We start from the raw sequence: 20,618 nt of genomic DNA, 5'->3' as shown, positions 1-20,618 counted from the left end.
GTTCCTCTGACTCCCTTGCTTTTTCCCCCACTATTTACCAGGCTCTTTCTATTTTGTTCTACGCTAGTGAGTAAAATTCAAGTGTTGGCTTGGTTTAAAAATACTTCAGCAGTGACTCCATGAAAACAAAGGTCCAGAAAGTGGTGGCTCCTTGGCAAGTAGAAAATGAAAAAGAAAAACCATGATTTTTATTGATATAACAACAAAAATCACATCTGTCCCATGATACCGATATAAGAGATGTCATCCTCAAACCTTAAAAATTAGGACAGTCCCTTCTGCATATTTTCTCTATCAGGATGTTCCTTAGAGGCTACCCTGGAAAGGGGAAGAAGGGGAGGGAACGGTCTGCATAAAACAGCTGAAAGGAAGGTCTCCAAAATCGAGAAGAGCTCTTTCTAGTATTAGCTGCGCGTGAACAGTCTCTGCTGCCTTCTCCCTTCTTCCCCGGTGCCAGCCACAGTTTAGAAGCTGCCACATCTTTCTCACATCTAATGTAGAGGTGCCTTCAGACACGTGGAGAGTATCCAAGCCCTTGAAACCATCTGAGTGTGCAGGTAATTCAAATGGTACACTGTAGCCCCCTTAAGAAGAGAGCTCACTGCTCAGCCACATCCTGACTGCAGCCTGTATTCCAGCTGAGGATTTGTCCATTCAGACAGATCTCTTTTAATCTTGTAGCCACTATAATCAGCTCAGTACTTCATGTTACACTGAAGAACATGCAGCCCCACAGGCCTCCTCTCAAAATAGCCTTTAGAATCAAGCTGATGATATTAAATTTATATAAAATTATTAGGATCTCAAAGGGTTTCCACTTGCCCCATGTCCTGCTTTTCTTTGAAATTCTTTCAAAGAAATTCTTTCAACACTTACTGAGGAACTATGATCAATTCAAGCAAGAGAAAGCAAAGATTAATAAAACTTGAGCCCTACCCCTGGATAAGCTTATTTTCCACGAGGCTCACTTGATTGCAAGTCCCTTAGACATTTGAGTGTCACGTGTTTTATAAATGTAGACGCCGAAAACTCAAATGATTTACAACGGTCTCACAAAAACTCCGTGATAAAGTTCGTCTAGAGTCTTGACAAATGTTTCTGTATCTTCTACGATCAAGGAATTTTAAAGCTCCGACATTATATTATTTCTTTCTTCCAAAGTGAAGTCAGCATCCTGGCAGTGCTATATGACACTGCAAATAATTCATAGTATTGGTAATGGCAGTCATAAACCCAGCGGAAATGTGAAATTTTACTCCAAAGACAGTGAGGGGAAGTCAGGTTTACTAAGGTAGGATAAAACTGTTAAGATTGGAATTATCCAAATGTCTCCAAGGGGAAAGATAAGAAAAGTATGTTTGTATTCTCTGAAATTAGCCTTATTTCAGGACCTTTATGTATTTGGGGGAGTGTGTTTCATTTCCATTCATAACACTTAACAATGGTTATAATATGATGGGCAAAAGTCTAAAATTTCACATTGCCAAATTGTTTGAAGGAAATTCAAGTAATATTTTAAAAAAGAGAGAGAGAAGACAAACAGTAGGTCCACTGATTTCTTGATTGCTACTCAAAAAGTAACAGATCCTACTGGGTCCAGTAAACTAAAGCATCCCCTTCTCGGTTGCTTGACTAGAAAATGATCTCTACTCTGGTTATTGGTTCACCGTTTGACTTACATGAAGCTTCTGAAAGCAGCCAAGGTATTGAGAGCTTGCGATGATGTCAGTATTTCTGAGACTTTGATAGGCCATGGGTAGTCCATGAGAATGCACAGTAAAGAAAAAGTCAACCCTAGATGCTCATTAAGAAATTATCAATGGTCTTAAAAGTGTTTATATGGTGGTAGCCTGAAACACCACCCTCCCTGCCACCCAAAATCTGACACTGCTTTCTCTTAGATTCATTCTTCCCTTCTACCGGTTTCTCTGGCTGTCACACTTGCAAGCACACACATACACTCTGGTCCTGCCAACTTTTCTACTTAACACATTTCAAACATATTGTCATAAGTAAATCCAAGGAAATAAATCCAAAGAGTCTAAATTCACTATGCTGGGCTAATACCTTTTTTAAACTGGGAAATAAAATGAGCATCCTTAAATTTTTTATCCTAAATACCCAAACTTGTTACAAAAAACAAACAAACAAACAAACAAACAAACAAAAACAGTTGATTGCAAGTAGTCAGTTGCAGAAAGTTGACTTTTGTCACATTTTTTCAATAAAAATATGAGGTAGGACTTCCTGCTAAACATAGTGGACTGAGTATGTGCATTGACCTCTGTTCTAAACTCTACTGATATGACAGGAAATAATTTTTTAAAAATTTCAAGGTATAAAGTCACAATGACAAAGGAAGTGAGGAAAGAACCAACTAGTAGATGAGAGGGGTCAATGCATCTGGAAGAGTCAATGCATTGGAAGGATAAAAGGAAATGGGAACATGGTAGTTAACATAAGCATGCTTGCTCAGATGAGTAACAATAAGCCTGTTTCTCCTGAGGAGTCCAGGAAAACCTCAGGCCTCAGAGGCAAGAGATACCATGGAGAGGAGATGTGGGACTCTAACATGAACACAAGGAAGATGGCTGAAGGCAATGTAAGGACCCACAGCCCCCTTTTTTTACCCCAAATAGCTAAAGATTGTCCCAGACCCTACCCAGACAGGATTAATCTCTTGAGAAATTGAATCAGAGAGTCTCCAGACTTAGAGCACCAGGCATAATGGAAGGAGGGAATGAGGTACACAGCTGAAAATGGAGAGATTAAGTGAAAAATCTATATATTCAATGGTAAGATTTTCCTGCCCCCCTTTCCTACCTATTCCCAGAACACCTACAGCCAACCTAAGACAGAAAAGAAAAGAAAAGAAAAGAAAAGAAAAGAAAAGAAAAGAAAAGAAAAGAAAAGAAAAGAAAAGAAAAGAAAAGAAAAAAAAACAGGCAGAAAACTAAAGGACACTTACCTGAAAAATTAAATGGTCCAACAGAAAAGATAGTGTCATTTGGAGTCTCCCAACCAAATGGATGGCTTCAGGATCAGCCTGCCAGTCCATAAGCCTCACCCAATCATTTTTCTTAAAGTACAAAACAGTAAATGTTCATTAGACATAAAAGAGAGAAACAAAAACAGAGAAAAGGAAATTAGAGGAAATACAGTCAAGTGACAAAGGAAGATTCTGCAACCATGAAACAAGAACTGGATGCTCTTTTAAAAAGCAAAGAACATTCAAAGAATAAAAATAAAAATAGGGTCGCCAAAGTTAAAATACAACAAAAAGTTTGGAAAATAAATTCTAGGAAATCTCCCAGAAATCAAAATGAAAAACAAAACAAAGAAAGTTTCTCCCCTTACAGAGGGGAAAGCTAAGAAAATAAGAGGATTCATTAATGATTATGCATAATAGACACTATTTTAAATTAAGCATTTATAATATGTGTACATTCATTAACATGTTAGTACATTAATGCACAACTCCTTTGTAGGAGTAGACAAAATTGGTATTAATTTCTTCAACGTAAGAAAATTTCCAAGAACTGAACTGAACCTCCAGATGAAGGACCTACTACAGCCTAAAACACTGAGTTAAAAACAACAACAAATTAACAAGTGGGGGGGAGAGATAAATGCAATAGATTGGAAGTAAGCATAATATTAAAATTCTTAATAGCAAACCTAGATGCTAAAATTAAGTAGAGATATAAGAGAAGTTATTTTCAACATAGAATTCTATACCCAGCAAAACTATCAATCAAGTATGAGAGTAAAGAAATTTTCAGACACACAAACATTCATAAAAATTTATTTCCTTTTTAAGGAAACTCCTGGAGAATGGCATAAAGGGAGAAGAGACTGAACACAAGAGAATTGTGAAGAGCTATCCTAGGAAAACAGACAGTGCCCCAAGCCAATAGAGCAACCAGTCCAACCTGGAATAGAGGGCTGGGGAGAGAGCTGTCTAGGAAAACAATGGATATGAGTGTTCAGAACTGTTGGAGCTTTTAGAAAAAATATTAATACTATGTGACAGATCTTGAAGTATTTGGGAGGAAAATGGAATAAGCACATGGAAATCTAAGTCCATGAACAAAACGAAGCAATTGTTGACTACAAAAAAAAAAAAAAAAAGAAACCTGTACAAGATGGATCAGCAGTAATACTTACATAATCATCACAATGCAAACACTATTGATTTAGCCAAACATTTATAATATGTCTCTAGCAGTATGGATGGGCCTGGAGAATATTATGCTAAGCAAAATAAGCCAGGCGGAGAAATACAAACATCACATGATCTCACTTATTTGTGGAATCTAAAGAACATAATAAACCACGATGAACAGAATAGATTCAATGACATAGAGGCATGGATCAGACTGACGAATCTCGGAGGGAAGGAGAGGGGGTGGGGGAGTGGGTGGGAAAGATGAACCAAAGAACTGATATGCACATATGCATAACCTGTGGACACAGACTACAGTGTGGTGAAGGCCTGGGGTCAACGGGGGAAAAAGGGGACATCTGTACTACTTTCAACAATAAAGATAAATTTTAAAAATAAAATTAAAAAAAGATGGGAGAGGGGTAAGGACGGATAGTGCTAGATTTCTCAATTCCTTGATAAGAAGTAATTACATGTCCAAAATGGGCACATCCAGAAGTAGCAGTGTAAGTACACTGCACGGGAGGAAAGTGTTGAAAGCTGTTTTCTTTTAGGGTGAGGGGAAGAGAGTGAAAAAGTGCCGCATTTTATTATAAGGCTTTTCGTTCTCTGTGATAATTGAAAATTATTTCTGCCCTGCCTGGGTGGCTCAGTTGGTTGGAGCACCAAAAAGGTTGCAGATTCAACTCCAGGGCAGGGCACATACCTAGGTTTCGGGTTCAATCCCTGGTCGACCCACCTAAAGGAGGCAACCGGTCTGGTTGTTTTTTTTCTCTCTCTCTCTCTCTCCCCCCTTCCTCTCTCTCTAAAAATCAATAAAATAACATGTCCTCGAGTAAAGATAAAAAATTACTTCTAAAAAACCCAAACTAATCAATAAAAATACGGGTTTATTATAAAATAAAGTAGGTGTCATATGGCCTAAGACTCATAGAATTGTGATTTTGATTTCTAATTCTGCCACCTTCATCCTGGTTACCTTTGTACGCTCCATCAACCTCTGGGCCTCAGTTTTCCTGCCTATCCAATGGGAATAATAAAACGACCTGTCAATGCCCATTTCAGAGCTGAGATGAGGGTCCAAACAACAATGTATGAAATCACCTAGCAAAGCGACAGGCAAACCTTGATTTAATTTTCATCGGAAGTTAGTTTTAGGAACAATTAATTCTAATCCTATGTGAGGGAAAGGATTTTTGAAAGAGATTTGGGTTGGTACCAAACACAAACACAAAAACACAAAGAGACAGGCAGAGCTGTAGGAAAGCCACACTGTTTTAAAGATGGATCTAGTGCATTTTACAGGTGAGCTGCTGCGACCCAGAAAAGTGAAGTGTTTTATCCAAATTCAAACAGTGGCAGGTGACAGAGCTAAGTCTAAAAGCCTAGTTCTCCTGAAATGTACTCCAGTTTGGTTTTTTGGGTTTTGTCTTCTCTCTCATAGTTCAGGCTAATAAGACAACATTTCAAGTTAATTAGTCATCCATCCCTCGCTCCAGAAAGGTCTTCCAAAGCTCAATAAAGACAGTGACTTGCCCAATGTCATACAAGCTAGTGACAGCAGAGGCAGAACTAAGCCAAACGAAGGGCAGAAGCCAAAGAATGAAACTTGAACCAAAAAACTTGCAACCAAGCGGAAGTTTGCCAGGGCAGCTAAAGGCACACGTTCAAGTCCCAGGTCAGGGTCTGCAACACACGCACCATCAGTTAAGACCAGTTAACTGACGGACTAAAGTTCCTGCCTAAGAATGGAAAGTAAAGCCAGAGAGGATAAATATGCGTACTTAAAAAATAAAAAAGAAAGGCAATTTGACAAGCTAAGTCAGCAGCAAAATTCTTGGAAATGGAGATGCAAGAATTTGATTTACTGAATGGGAGACGGAAGCGAGGGACAGAGAAGAAAACCGAGGAAGGAAGGGCGTGGCCCAGTGACTGACGAAATGTGTCAAGAAGTGTGTCAAGAAAGGGTGTCTAAATCTGGAACTCTCCAAGTCGTTGCAAGGCATCTAATAGGCTTCCCTCTCCTCTCCTCGTTGGGGTGTTGAAAGAAATGAGGACATGGGGAAGATTAAAAGCTCAGGGGCCTTTCCTCCATTCCATACCCAGGAAATCATTTGCTGGAACTTTTGTTCAAGAAAAGGGAGAAAAGGGCTCTTAAAATACAGTTGTCAATAAAAGCGAGCAAAAGTTCAGTTTGAATCTGGTAACAAAAAAAGGGAATATCACTCTTTTCTATTCAGAAGTTATCATTGCCCCCCAGTAGATAATTCTGATGTCTCAAAATGACACTTAATAGTCACTGCACTATTGCTATATCGTCTTACACCCAAATAAACCAACCTTCAGAAGGGACATACGCTGAAAACCACTGTCATCGAACACAGGGAGGCACTTGTGACTGTGAGTAATAGGAAGGGTTATGTTTGTTTGAGAAAAATCCAACAACTGCTACAGTCAAACTCTTAAAGCATTGCCCACATGCAGATCAACCAGGTAGAATTTCTGTAAACCTTTAGTTAACGTCGAGGTTCGTTCCCTATTCCTTCTGTTTAAAGAAAAAGTGAGTTGCAGCAAGAAAAACAGGAAGTACTTAAAAAAATAAAACTCCCAAGCAAAATAAACAATTCACAAGAACCATAACATACTAGCTTTTAGGAAGCTGCTTGGGGTCCTTGCTCAGGAAAATATGTTTACATTTACAAGGAGAAGAGCGCCGAAGAGAATTACGGCCCCTCTCGTCGGGAGGGTGCAGCGAGGTTTGCTTGGGCAGATCTCAGACACAAAGAAGAACCACAAAACATCACACTCATAAAAAAAAAAAAAAAAAGGAAGAAAGAGAAAACATCTGACAAATGATAGCCAGGCCCCACAAATCCCGATAACACGACATCCTACTTATTAAAAACATCAGTCTTGGAAGACTCCAGGCACAGTAATTTTGAAAATGTACACAAATAAATTAAAACCAGCCTTATGATTCTTCTAATTGCGAGTCCCTCACCCATACCCCTCCGCGAAGCTGAAATGCAATTTTAAATTAAGCGAGAAAAATTCAACACGAGCGCTGCAGATCTGAAGCAAGAGCCCCGAGTTCCCCACTTTTTAATTAGACCGTAGTCTGAAAGTCCTTCCGCGCAGGAAGAGCACACGCTTTTCTAGGAAAATTGGTTCCACGCTAGACAGAGAGAATGTTATATCCACGCCCAGGAAGAATGTGAAGGAGGGTTATTAATTAAATTACCTGAACCACTTCGTGGCAGGCGTTTTTGGACATGCTTTATGGCCATGTTCTTTGTCACTGGACACAGGCCTGTGTTTATGGAGGTAGCACAAGATAGTGCCCAGGAAACTGGACAGAGGCCAGGAGACCCAGGATCCCCAGCTCATCCGTGTGCCTCGCTTACCCTCAGTTCCTTCATTTGTCAAACAGCAAAAATATTGGCCCTCCCTGAACGCTGTTGAAGGAACGTATTTTAAAAGCTGCGAAGCCCTATTTGGCAGTGTCCCCCCCTTTTCCTTCCTGGGGGGCACCGCTCTAGGACCCAGTGGCACCATGTGACACCAGACAGCCAGAAAGCAAGCTCAGGAACCCCTCTGCCTCTGGATGTCCCATGGCCTGTCTCTCAGGTGGCAGCAGCTTCACAGCCCATTGCCTTGTGCCCAGGTGAGGTCAGTGACCGCATGTGTGGGGTGACTGCAGAGGCCACTGGACAGCTCCAGAAAACAGAACACGCCACCCCACACTCCAGCTAAAACTTGAAACCCCAGCTCAGCGATTTTGACCTTTAGCTTATTAAGGGGTCGGGGGGGCACTTGTTCTATTGCAAATGCAGGAATGACTTTTACCTAACCCTGAGAATAGTTTTGATGAGGAATATAAGAAAAGTATAAAGATGTGTCATCCCCACTGTCACCCCCAGGACCCCCTCCCCCTCCTCAGAACACAAACATGGCACACACGTACTGTGAGCATTTTTTGACTACTACTTGGCCTGTTCGGAGAAAAATGACTCTAGGAAGTCGCTCACACCCTTTTATAATTTTAGTATAACACGATGTCCATGGAAGGAGGGTTTATATTTTTTAAAAGTAGACCAATGAGGGAACAAACACAATGGAATTAAATACTAATGGTGGGACTTTAGACAGAGTGGCTCCTGGGTGAAAGATTTGACCTGTACCTCAAGTCAATCATGATGGGTAGCTACCTGCTGCCAAGTGGAGGTTGGCCTAGCAGTAGGATTTGGGCATCTCTGACTGCACAGTGAGTGAATTTAAGGGGAGAATTAGAATGAAAGGCTACATCTTCACTGGGAAACACCTCCCCAAACCGAAACCTGGCAGGAATCATCAGCAACAGTCCTGACTATTTTTAATGGCTTGGAGGCTGCTTAAGGAAATGTCAGTCTCTGAGATTACCCCAGATCTCTTCTGCATAAATAACAACATCATTACCGACAGATTCTTGGCTCAACCCATCTTCTTTTAAACATGCAGACTAGTCAAAATGAAATATTTATTAGAGAAAGTTTGGAAAGGCTGAAACTGGAAATGATCACTCAAACTAAGAAAAAAAAAAATCAACTTCATTAAAAGGGGAGAAATATGGGCATTCTGAGCTAGCCAGACACCAGAAATATGTACAAATAAACACGGCAGCAATACTGAGCTGGTAGGATGCCTTTGAGGGTGCGATAACTCAGAGGAGCCACCGAAGGCGTGAGTGCCAACCCCCCAGCCCATGCTCAGAGGTCTTGTAGATGCCCGGCAGCCCCGGCGGGCTGACAATGTTCTATCAGGTGGGAGCTTTCCTCTGGCTTGTGATCAGTGTGTCCCCTAAAGCCTCAGCACTTGCTAGGGCTCATTGTTTTTTCATCTCACCCTGTTGCTGCCAACGCTGCCCTCATTCGTGTGACTGCCTGGTCCTCCTGAGCCATCCTAGACTGTCTGCGGCAATTATCCCGTGATTAAGTCTCTCAAGTTAATTGTTCAGTTAAAAAAAAAAAAAATCTCCATTAGTTTAAAAGTTTTCTGCTTTCTCGTTTTATCAAGTGTCCTTTGAGTCCTTAATTATTAAAAAATATAAATAAAAGTGTCCAATGACCCTTTTTTTTAACTTTTATTATTTCACAGCTCTAATCAGATTTCTACCCACCCCATCCCCCGCCGCCCCCAACTCAAAAGTCCAATTATTCACCACCGGATGCCATCTTGCTACACGGGCTCTAATTATTTTATCTGCTTTTGTCTAAATTACTTTCTATCTCTAGCTCAGTCGTTTTTGAGATGAAGATGATAAAACGGAACAGGTCATTCAAAATCAGGATGTGTACTTTGTCATACTGGACATAAATTTACCATAATATTCTACAACCCTTTTAAACCGTGGTAGTTTCTTATTTATTTGATGACCACCGCCCTTGAAGATGCATTTTTTGAACTGCTTGCGATGGTGTCTGCATGCTTTTCCAAAAGGGTTAGAAGTAACCATACCCATGAGGCCAGTATTTAAACTCTTTCTTCCTGAGATGCATGTGAGCCGTGAAATCTCAGGATCCTGCCTTTGGCGTGTTCCTCTCCTTGGTTAAGGAAAACATCTCGGGGTTTCTAGGTTTCCTGATGGCGGGCTTTGAATAACCCACTGCTCCTTTACCACGTGCATTAGATAATTATGATGAGAGGTAAGCCCTTCACTTCTGAGGACATCTATCCGCTCCATGGCCTCCAGTGACACAGCCGACTCGGGCAGCCGCGTCTTGGACGTGTGGCTGTGCTCAGCGACTGACAGTTAGCCCCGGGACAAGCACCAGCTGGGGGGCACCGGCAGTTTTACAAAGGGACTTGGCACAAAAGCAGCCTTCAAACGGGAATGGACTGGGGCAATCACATTCTCACTTTGGGGGATCTGAATTAGGAAATATAGGAAGGATTAAGCAACGGAGAGCAGAAACTAAAGTTGAAAATTTGTGCAGAAAGAGACCGACTGTGGGGAAGAGACGGGACAAGAAAAGGTGTAACTGAGCTCATGAGAAGGTCCAAATTAAAAGGAAGAAAAAATTACAGATAAGTTGCAACTCTGACACAGAAAATGACAGAGTAGAAGATGAAGAGCTTGCTCGCTGCTAGTAATTAGCCAAAGAACAAAAGCAGGCGCGTGGGGAGCTGTGGAGTCCAGGCGCGTGGGGAGCTGTGGAGTCCCGTGGCTCCGCGAGCAGCGCGTGCTGAGCGGCGGGCTCCTGCGGCGGCCAATGCGCGGGCGGCCTGGGGTTCGGGAGGGCCATGGAGCCCCAGTCTCCAGGGCTCCCACTCATGGGTGCCCAGGAGCTTCTATCCTGGAAATATATTCATACAATTACTGGGGCTGGCTAGGCACCCTAAGAGCCTAACTATAGTTCTCACTCCGATCTGATTTTTAGCTCAGGTCATCTCCCATTGCAAGCACTTTTTCCAGATTTTGTCGCCCATCCTTGCCTCGTGCTCCCACTCTGAACGCCCATATATCTCCATATAATCACACCTACATCATTTCACAGTATATGGTCTCCTTCTTTAGACAGTGAGCCCATACAAGGCAGAGCCTGTCTTAGTGTAGTGCTAGAAAATAGTTGGTACTTGATAAATATCTGTGAACTAAATGAATAACTCCATAATCTATACTTTAATATGCATCCTCTGTTCCAGATTATTCATAAATATATTAAACTCAGGAGTAAGCATTAGAACATAAGCAGTCCAGTTTTAACAGGGGCCAAGACCTGAATAGGTGCTGCACAGATGAAGGTGTATCCACACGGCCGGTCGGGAGCGGCTGCAAGATTCTCCAAGGACATGGAGCAGCTAGAACTTTCCTACGTTGCTGAGTGGAGTGTAAATTGGAACAACAGTAGGTTAAATACACACACACACACACACACACACACACACACACACACAGCTACTGGGACACTCTGGAGTGCTGGAAATGGCCTATAGCTTGATGGGAGGGGTGGTTACACAGAAGAATCTCAATGGAAAGCTCGTCAAGCTCCGTATGTAAGATTTGAGCACTCTACTGAGTGTATGTTACACCTCAATAAAAAGGGGAGGAAGTGAGCCCCGGGATGCAGAAAACAGACTCTTTCCTAGGAGACGTCCTCTTTGCCAGTATGCGTTGTAAATTTACTACATGTATCAATGTTTAAACCTCGTAGAACACGTTTTGCTCAAGAACAGCACCAGTCCTTATAGGCAGTAGGATGGTGCATTGGAAAGATTTGGGGTTAGAAGACCCAAGTTCCCCTCGCTAATAAACTTGATCAAGTTAATGAATCTGGACTTCAACTCTCTTCACTCTTAATTCCCTGAAAAGTAATGAGAGGAGATAATCAGTATGATAAATAAAGTGCTAAAGAGAAAAAGGAAATCCAGACACAGCAGCCGGAAGGCCAGGAGCATGAGAAAATTGTGATTTTAAATAGAGTAGTCAGGGGAGTGCCTACTTAGTCTAAGCTTTCACCCTCAATGGGCTACTATAGAGGGAGAAAGCAAAATGTTTCCCTATGATTTATCCACATGTCCCCTGTGAGGAGCCATTCCGATGGCCCTCATTCATGCTATATATTCAACTATGTAGTCCCCAGGCCTGAATCTTCGAGGCCTGAATCTCCCCGCCCATAATATCAGTCCTGCCTCTGATGCCAGACAAAATATTTGAGCAGCCTAAGCCCTTCAGCCTAGGAAGGTTACTTAAGTTGGATTAAAAAGCAGCGTCTCAGCAGGGATTGCTGGGCTCCCACACTTAGGTGGCCCTAAAGGCCACCCATCCTGCCACGCTGAGATTAGACCTAACCAGACCTAACCAGCTCATCCCCTGGTGTCGTCAATGGATGGCTAACTTCAGTGTCCACTTAGCTCACAGAGCATTTGTATTTCAAATCCAGTTTCAAAGTCACGTAGAGTTGAGTTTGCTGAGACCCTGCCTCCCAACCTGAACTCCCACAAATTCCAACGTCTTGGATAGTTTCCACCACTGTAACTACCTAGGATTTGTGGCAAAGAGTTTTCTGTTAAAGATTATTCTGACAAATTTGCTCTAGAGCCGAGATTTAAATGTACAGCCCAGGCAGCATTTTGAGCACTCCCTCCTGTCTGTGCCTCACTCTGCTGACTCTAACTGCTCCAGATAATAGCTTTTAGTTCTCAAGGCTCTCTTAGTCTCATCCTTCATATCCATCACTTAGCAATAATAGCAATCATTTAAGACAGTGTTTGTCTAATTTTTCCTGTTTAAAAGGTTTAAAAAATCTACATACCAAGAATAAGAAATAATAAAGAAAAGTTTTAATAAGAAAGAAAAAAAAAGAGAACGTTTTCAATGTTGGCTAAAATATCAATAGATTTAAGGAGCTGGATGGGAACGGCTCCCTGCCTTTTTATCTTTAAAAAAGGTGGGGTGGTGCCCAGCCGGGCGTGGCTCAGCGGTTGAGTGTCGACCTAGGATCCAGGAGATCGGGGTTCGATTCCCGGTCAGGGCACATGCCTGCAGGAGGCAGCCGATCAATGACTCTCTCATCATTGATGTTTCTATCTCTCTCTCCCTCTCCTTTCCTCTCTTTGAAATCAATAAAGATATACTTTAAAAAAAAAAAAAGGTGGGGTGGAAGCAGTTTACTTGTAAAATAGATGTCGACCCATATTCACAAATGTTTAAAAATCAACATTTATCATGGAAACTTCTGTATGATCAAAAGATATCTTGTGACTACACAGATGAGTAGTCAGTCATTCCAGTGTCCTTTTAAATATATTGTATTTAGATTTCTATCTCCTGACGTCATAGTTAAAAACACCTTTCATGAAAGATGCCTAGTATAAGTAGCATTCTTTAAATGGAACTTGAATTCATTTATTTGAAGAGCATTAATAAACATAATGGTCTTACCACAGATTCTTTCATTTCCCTACTTGTTGCCAGCTCTTTGCATGTTGGTCAAACATATGTGACCATAATTGAGAAAGAATATTTAAGAGTGTCCAGCTGATCGATGGTGCACTTTGGCCTCACCATCTAAAATCTCTGCTTCTTTGTCAACACATAGAACATTTTCCAGCCATGTAGGAGCTGTGTCAGGACTTGGCTAAACGTAACATTTTAGACCAAATTCAATAAACAATAAGAATCTTTTTGTTCTACTAAAAATAGAGAAAACCGGAACTATTCCAATAAATTTTATAAAAATCCCCAGATGTGAGTTTGACTTCAGAAGACAGTCTGTTCCTAATTTTAAGGGATTTGATTTGTTTTGGCTTATTTTACTGCAGAAACAAATTTCCCCTGGCAATCAGAATTGATATTTTCTTCAACTATTTTTTTTCTTAATTTTTCCTGTGAAGGGAAAACTATTTTAATTGACATTTATCACAAGACAGAATAAGAATGATTTTGGTTCCAAATTTTTGGAAGAAACACTTCCCATCTGTTTCAGTAACCCAACTGGCTAATTACATTGCCAAGAATAATTTGTCACAAACAGAAAGACCATTCTTTGGAGGAAAACTCTTACCGCTGTATCTTACATGTCACACTGATTGATGACCAACTTATAGAAAACTTCTGATACCCACTTATGTCATGGATGTATTCCATGAATTGGATTCCAGAAGGAATGACAGGACGCGGTTTAATAATTCATATGGCTTTAAAAACAGGGGATGGAGTCTCTTGGTTAGTTCCAATTATGTCAGAGAGGTTGCCTATATTAGTCACATCCTTCTTTTAAGGCGTAGGCCACGAGTATGAGTGGCTCAGCCTACCGAGGAGACAAAAAGCAGGCATAGTGCCTGTAATGCCATCACCACCCTCCAGGACGGCAACATTGCGGGCGGGCAGTGCCCTGCGGTGGTGGAGAGTGTGGGCTAGATAGTCGGCTGTTAGTTTGCCGGTGTGTGAATTCCAGCCTGAGCACTCACTTGGCAAATTGTGTAAGTTTTTGGTGTCTTGGACTCCTCATCTGTAAAATTGGTATATTAATCATAATAGTAACTATCTCATGGAGCTGTTGCTGAGAATTAAATTAGCCAACACATTTAAAGCTCAGTGAATATTAGCTGTTAGTATTAATAATATTATTATTGTTATTGTTGTTAACACTCCTTCGGGTGTTAACAGGTTTTTGGTCTTCCAGATACCCAAGAAAAGTAAACTCCCTGGGGAGGATCATTCCTTGAGCTTTCATTACCCCTGTGGGTCTCGACCCTGGCTGCACATTCACATCACCTAGAAAACTTAAGAAATGGAAGAGAGAGAGAGAGAGATGCTTAGGATCTACCAGGAAGAGATTCTAAATTAACAGGACTTGGGTAAGGCCCAGGCACCTTTTTTTTTTTTTTTTTTAAGTTCCCTGGAAGTTTCCTAATGTACAGCCAGAGTTGAGAACTGCTGACTGCTGGATCCCAGCGAGGACAGCCGAGAGTCAGCTGGGAGCCAACCTTGGGAACGGGCACACTAGTTCCAGAAACGCAGGCAGGAAGGACGTGCTGAAGACCCGGACAGGAAGACACGCTGGGGTGGGAGAACCTTCCATGCTGCCCAGGAAGAGCTTGGCCACGTGCTTGCATCCTAGAGCTCGGTCTAGCGTAAACCTTTCTTGGTGTGAGCTTAAGTTCAGCCTCGAACACCAAGTGCCCTGTGACCTATACCCTTTCCTCTGCCTCGGCCTGCACGGCTCCCTCTTACCTTTGGGTGGCCCATTTAAAAAGCATCAGAAGCCGCCTTTGGAGAGTCAGTGTGTAAGTTCCAACGAGGAGCCACTCCTTTAGTGGCAACTTGTACGTCAGACAGACGGGCTGTGGTTTCCGTGGAGAATGGTTTCGGCTCAGGGGCTCTTAACCAGCAAATAGATGTGTTTGTTCTTTTGAAGGAGTGAGAGGCCCCGGGTCTCGAGGATGGACTAGGTTGTTGTTCTCGCTTCGTAGTAGCTTCCAAAGCTCACTTCACCCTTAACTAAGACGCGAGGGGGAGGCGAGGACAACGGGCAGAAGCCCGCATTCAGCATGCGGGACAACAGGCCGCTGCAAGGGGCAGGAGAGAGGCCCGCGCTCCCGCTGCCCTGTGGGGACCTGAATCCCGAGTGGCCTGTCCTCCCGTTCCCGTCTTCACGCCGCGCGTTCGCTGCGGAAAAGATTCAGAGTCATGAAAAGCACGAAAAGGAAGTTAAAAATGACTCATAATTCCAACACTTTTTCCTTTCTTTTGTTTTTAGGACATAAAGTGAATGAAGGGTGAAAGTCTACCTTCCTCCATCACTCCAAAGATAAACTCCTCCCTGAATATTTTATATTTATGTAGCTCATAAATACATCTTAGCATTATCTATGTTTCATAAGTACATCTTAGCCTTCTTATGTCTCATAAATACATCTTAGCATTCTTAGGTCTCATAAATACATCTTAGCATTATCTTATGTCTCATAAGTACATCTTAGCATTCTTATGTTTCATTAATATATCTTAGCATTATCTTACACTAAGCACTTTAGAGAAAATATTTAATCCCCACAAGAACCCTCAGAGGTAGATACTATTAACATCTTCCTCCCCCTGCACCCATTTTAAAGGTGAGAAAACAGAGCCTCAGATAATAAGCTTTACCCAAACTTATCTCTCATTATTCACTCCCTCAACAAAATTTATTGAGTCCCTACTATGTGCCAAACACCATGCCTAGGCATAGGGGATATAAGAGGGAACCAGCCAGCCAAAGCCATAATCCACCCCTTACCTCCTCCACGGCTGCCATCCAAGTCTACACGGCCACCCGCTCTCACCTGGATTGTTGTCCTTGTGTCTAACTGGTCTTCCCCTCGCACCCTGTTCCAAACACGGGAATGACGTCATTCCTCTACTCAAACACCTTTCACGGCTCTCCGTGTTGCTCAGAATAAAAGCCGAAGCCCTTACAGTGGCCTGTCAGACTCTGCATGGTCTTTGCCTCCCCTGCCGTCCCCTCAACCCCTGCCCCCTGCCCCCGTGCTCTGCTGATCACCCTGCTTCCTGGCTGGTTCTTGGACACGTCAGTCATGGTCCTTCCTCACGGCCTTCGGGCCTTTGCACTCCCTGTTCCCTCAGCCTGGAATGTTCTTGCCCCTAAAACCTGCATGGCTCACTTCCTCGCCCCCTTGAAGACTTGGCTCAAGTGTCAGCTTTTCAATGAAGCTTTCAATGACCACCCAGTGGATTATAACTGAAACATCTGCCTTACCCCCTGCTTTTAACTTAAACTTTACTTTATGCATCCACTGTATAACTTATTTTGCTTATTTTATCTCTTTAGAATGTAAGTTCTATGAGAGTAGGCATTTTCTCCTGTTTCAATAGCTGCTATATGTAGAATGGCTAGTCTGTCCTTTGTAACATTTATTCATTTAACAAACAGTGCTTCATCTGTACCAGGCATGATAAAAAATTCAGTTTCTTGGGCCCTTCCTCAAACGAACTCAATCAGATACTCTGAAGGCAGAGGCCACAGGAATATGCATTTTAGAAACTCACCAGGTGTTTCTGTGCATGAAAATTAAGAACCACTGATGTTCACCTTTCCAAACTCAACAGGCAGCTTCCTGGGCTGCAGCCCAAGTTTCCCTTCAGTGAAATGAGAATGACATCACTGCCCCTCAGGCTAGATGGAAGGATTAAAATAGTGTATAGTATAGTGCTTTGCAAACTCTACAAGCGTGACGGTTTCTCTCCACCTCCGCCAGGCCCTTGCCAAATAGGGAAGGACAATGTCCAGCACCTCCAGACTAATAGCCCCGGCGCAGACCAGTCCACGAGAGGCCTAACAGGAGAGCAATTAAAGCTGCACCTCATGTGTTTCCTCCCATCGTTGAACTCTCAGCCCTAAGCAGACAGACACTGATCTGAAGGCCTGATGTCTCCCTTTCCGCCGCCCACTGCCATGGTCTTCCCAGGCAGAACCGGCCCTCGCCACAATTCACTGAAATGCTTTTCTCCGCTATGTTCTTTCCTTGCCTGTTCCAGTGGAATCACAGTTCCATTTGCCTGTGGGTGACCAGACCATTTGCTTTGTGCTCCATGTTTTATATCCCGAGCTATTCAAGGGTGTCTGGCGTTTTCTTTTCCACGTGTATGATTATGAGTTAAATCAGCACATAATGCAAACAGTCTAGTTGGCTAATATTCCTCTTAACAGAGTAGTTTTTAGGGAATGGAATATGAGCAGCATGTGGAAAGAAAGAAAGAAAGAAAGAAAGAAAGAAAGAAAGAAAGAAAGAAAGAAAGAAAGAAAGAAAGAAAGAAAGAAAGAAAGAAAGAAAGAAAGAAAGAAAGAAAGGAGAGGGGAGGGAGGGAGGGAGGGAGGGAGGGACGGAGGGAGGGAGGGAGGGAGGGAGGGAGGGAGGGAGGGAGGGAGGAGGGAGGGAGGGAGGGGGAACGGGGGAACGAGGGGAAGAGGGGAAGAGAGGAAGAGAGGAAGAAAGGAAGAAAGGAAGAAAGGAGGCCCAGAAGCCACAAGAATGAGGGATACAGTGTGAGCCGTGGGAGGACGGGACTGGCGTCCCTCTAGGGTGGCAAAGCCGATGTGCCCTAATGAGAACCATCATGAGCTGTTTTCTTCCCACGCTCTCCCACGACGCTGCGCTCTCCACAGAAACTCCTCACAAAGAGAATGGAAAATTTTTAGCTGGAAGAATGTGGGTTTTCATCTGCCTGAAGGAAAGCGCTCAGGCCGCCGGGACTCTGCACGCCTGCTTTTCCACAACCACGCGCTGCAGAGTCAGTGGAGAGCCGTTGTTTCTGCCCGACTGGTTCCGCTTTGCTCGCTGCTGGGAGTTTTGCTGGAGCTACGGGTCCTGCTTCGGAATTCCCCAGCCCAAAGGCCAGAGCTGGGCGTGTGACCCAGGCCTAGCTAGTACACGTGTTCTGTCTTGGGATTCTTTTTGTTTGTTTGTTTTGTGTTGTGTTGGTTTTGTTTGTTTTTTTAATTAAATTTATTTTAACTTTTCCATCTCCATTTATCCCTCTATGCCCTCTTCTAGAAGAAGCTTTGCAGTTTTGGTCACAGAGCTGGAAAGGTGAGACTTGAGAGAGACTGCTAGTTACTATCATCACCATGGAGAAAAAAAACCTATTTGCAGAAACAGAGAGTAAAGCCTTGTGTGATTCAGGAGAACTGGGACTGAGAGGTGAGCCCCTGCTTCCTGGTGCCTGCAGTCTCCCAGCGTCTTTCTGATAAGCTCCCTTATGGAAACTAGTTATGGCTGAAATTTTCCTGAATTTGCCTTTGGGCATTTGCAAGCCGTAGCTCTCAGCGAACACCACCGTGCCCTGCCCTGGTGCCCTCCAGTCTCCTCTCGCTGCCCCTGGATACATAGCACTCCTCATTTCCAGACACCAAACCTGAAGCATTTTTTCTTTTTATTTGGACATTTGATGGCTAACAGAGGCCAGAGTTCATCATTTGCCAGACAGAAACAAGAGTCATGTACTATCTGTTCAAAACAAGCAAGAAGCAGGCTAGAAGCCAAGGAAAGCTCGCCAAAAGAGGCTGGGGCGAGAGAGTATCCATCCACTGTCATCCACGCAGTGAACACACAGTAGAGTAACTCCCCAGGGGAAGGGACCAGTGACATTGGGAATGTGGTCCAGGAGGATGAGCCGGTGTTTTCCAGACAAGCCCCTTGCAAGATGGAAACTGGCTAAGCTTAGGAGCAGCACAAGCTCTATGCAAAGTTTCTTCTCCCCTGTCCCACCTCCCCTCCCCTCCCCTCCCTGCCCTCCCCTCCCCTCCCCTCCCCTGCCCTCCCCTCCGCTTCCCTTCAAGAGGTGGGCTTGGCGCTGGGCTTTGAATGAAAGATGAGATGCGATGAGCAGAAGGAACGTACCCAAGGTGGGGAGGGAGCACGAGAACACACTGCTCGGGGCTGAGGTAGGACGGCCTGGTCAGGGTTTGCTTCCTAGTGGGAACCCGCAGATCAGAGGGTTGGGAAGGCCTTTGGGTGCTGTATACCGGGCGGGGGGTGGAACTCAATCCTGAACTCAGTGAGTAGCTCTGAGGTTCATTGCTGGAGAAAGGCACAGTTTGAGCGCTGTTTCAGGAATACGAATTGCTCCGTGTGCGCAGGGTAACCAGCTGGGGGCCAAGTTACAGGGGTGGAAGCAGGGAGACGCTAAAGTCTAGTAACCACAGTTGTCCATACTCGAGGCAACGGGGCCTGACCAGGGCCGTGGCAGGGAGGAAGAAAGAGAGCTGACTGTAGCAGACATTTTTTTAAACTATATTTTTAAACCGTGATGAAGTACACATAACATGACATTTTCCCGTCTTAGTCATTTCTAAGCACTCAGTGCAGCAGAGCTGAGCACGTCCGCGTTGCTGTGTCACTTCTCCCCGGCACTTCTCATCTGGCGAAACAAGAACGACGCCCATTAAACAGCGACTTGCCGTCTCCCCCGGCCCACAGCCCCGGCAACCCCCATCCACTATTCTACAGAGCAGACCTTTTCCATCATTTACAAAAACTCTTTTGGTTTCAAGAGCCAAAGAGCTTAAGCTACCACGCAAAGGGGGGTGAGAAGGGCTTTATTGTGTTTTGCGAAAGAGGAGCGTGACTCTGCCACACGGGAATGCACCCGGGCCTCTGAACTGAGTGGCACCTAACCTGGGAGGGGTCGTGCTCCCCGGATCCGTGTCTGCTTCTCGGCTGCTTCCCTCTCCCTTTTCTAGAACATTGCATCGCTGCAGCTCTGAGTTCATATGTGACAGCTCTGGCCACATGCAGAGACTAACTGGCTGCTCCTGAATCTCCATTGGAAATTTTAGAGAGAGTGGGGGAGAGAGAGACAGAGACAGAGAAAGAGAGAGAGCGTGAGAATTTGATTGGCAGGGTTTGTGGCAATTGTCCACCACTGTCCCGATTGGCTATTGCCTCTGACAAGTCATGTGGTACAAATATGACTTCTAGGGTTGTTTTCAAGAGAGGACATTGGTCTTTGGGAACCAGATGGATACTCAAAAAAGGGATCTACTGCATGTTTCAGAGAAGAAAAAAAAAAAAGGAAATGGCTTGGTAACCATTGGAAGCCTGTGGCTGGGAGTGGCTGAGGGCATCAGGGGGGAGGGAAAGGGAGGGTTCCTGCCTTAAGGGGCTCACAACCTAATGGAGATGACAAGTTATGCAAGAAGACATCAACTCGGGGTGGACTGCAAAGAACTCGCCCGTTTCTAAAGCAGCCAGGGCGGCTGCCTCTTCTGGAGGGGCTGCTACGATCGCATTCATTGAACAGACACTGCTGGACTGGGAAGGAGGTAAACACGTCACTCACACGCTTCCACGAGAAACCAGAGAGCTCCTTCACCTCCAGGGTCACGGCAGAAGGAAAGTGGACACGTCTCGGGCTACAGCCTGAAGGTTGAGTTATCGCTTCTGACTTACGAAGCTGCCTCTGAGCTCAGAG

This window comes from Miniopterus schreibersii (assembly GCF_964146895.1).
Source record: "Miniopterus schreibersii genome assembly, chromosome: 14".
In the NCBI taxonomy this organism is placed as follows: domain Eukaryota; kingdom Metazoa; phylum Chordata; class Mammalia; order Chiroptera; family Miniopteridae; genus Miniopterus; species Miniopterus schreibersii.
This window is presented reverse-complemented; position numbering follows the sequence as displayed.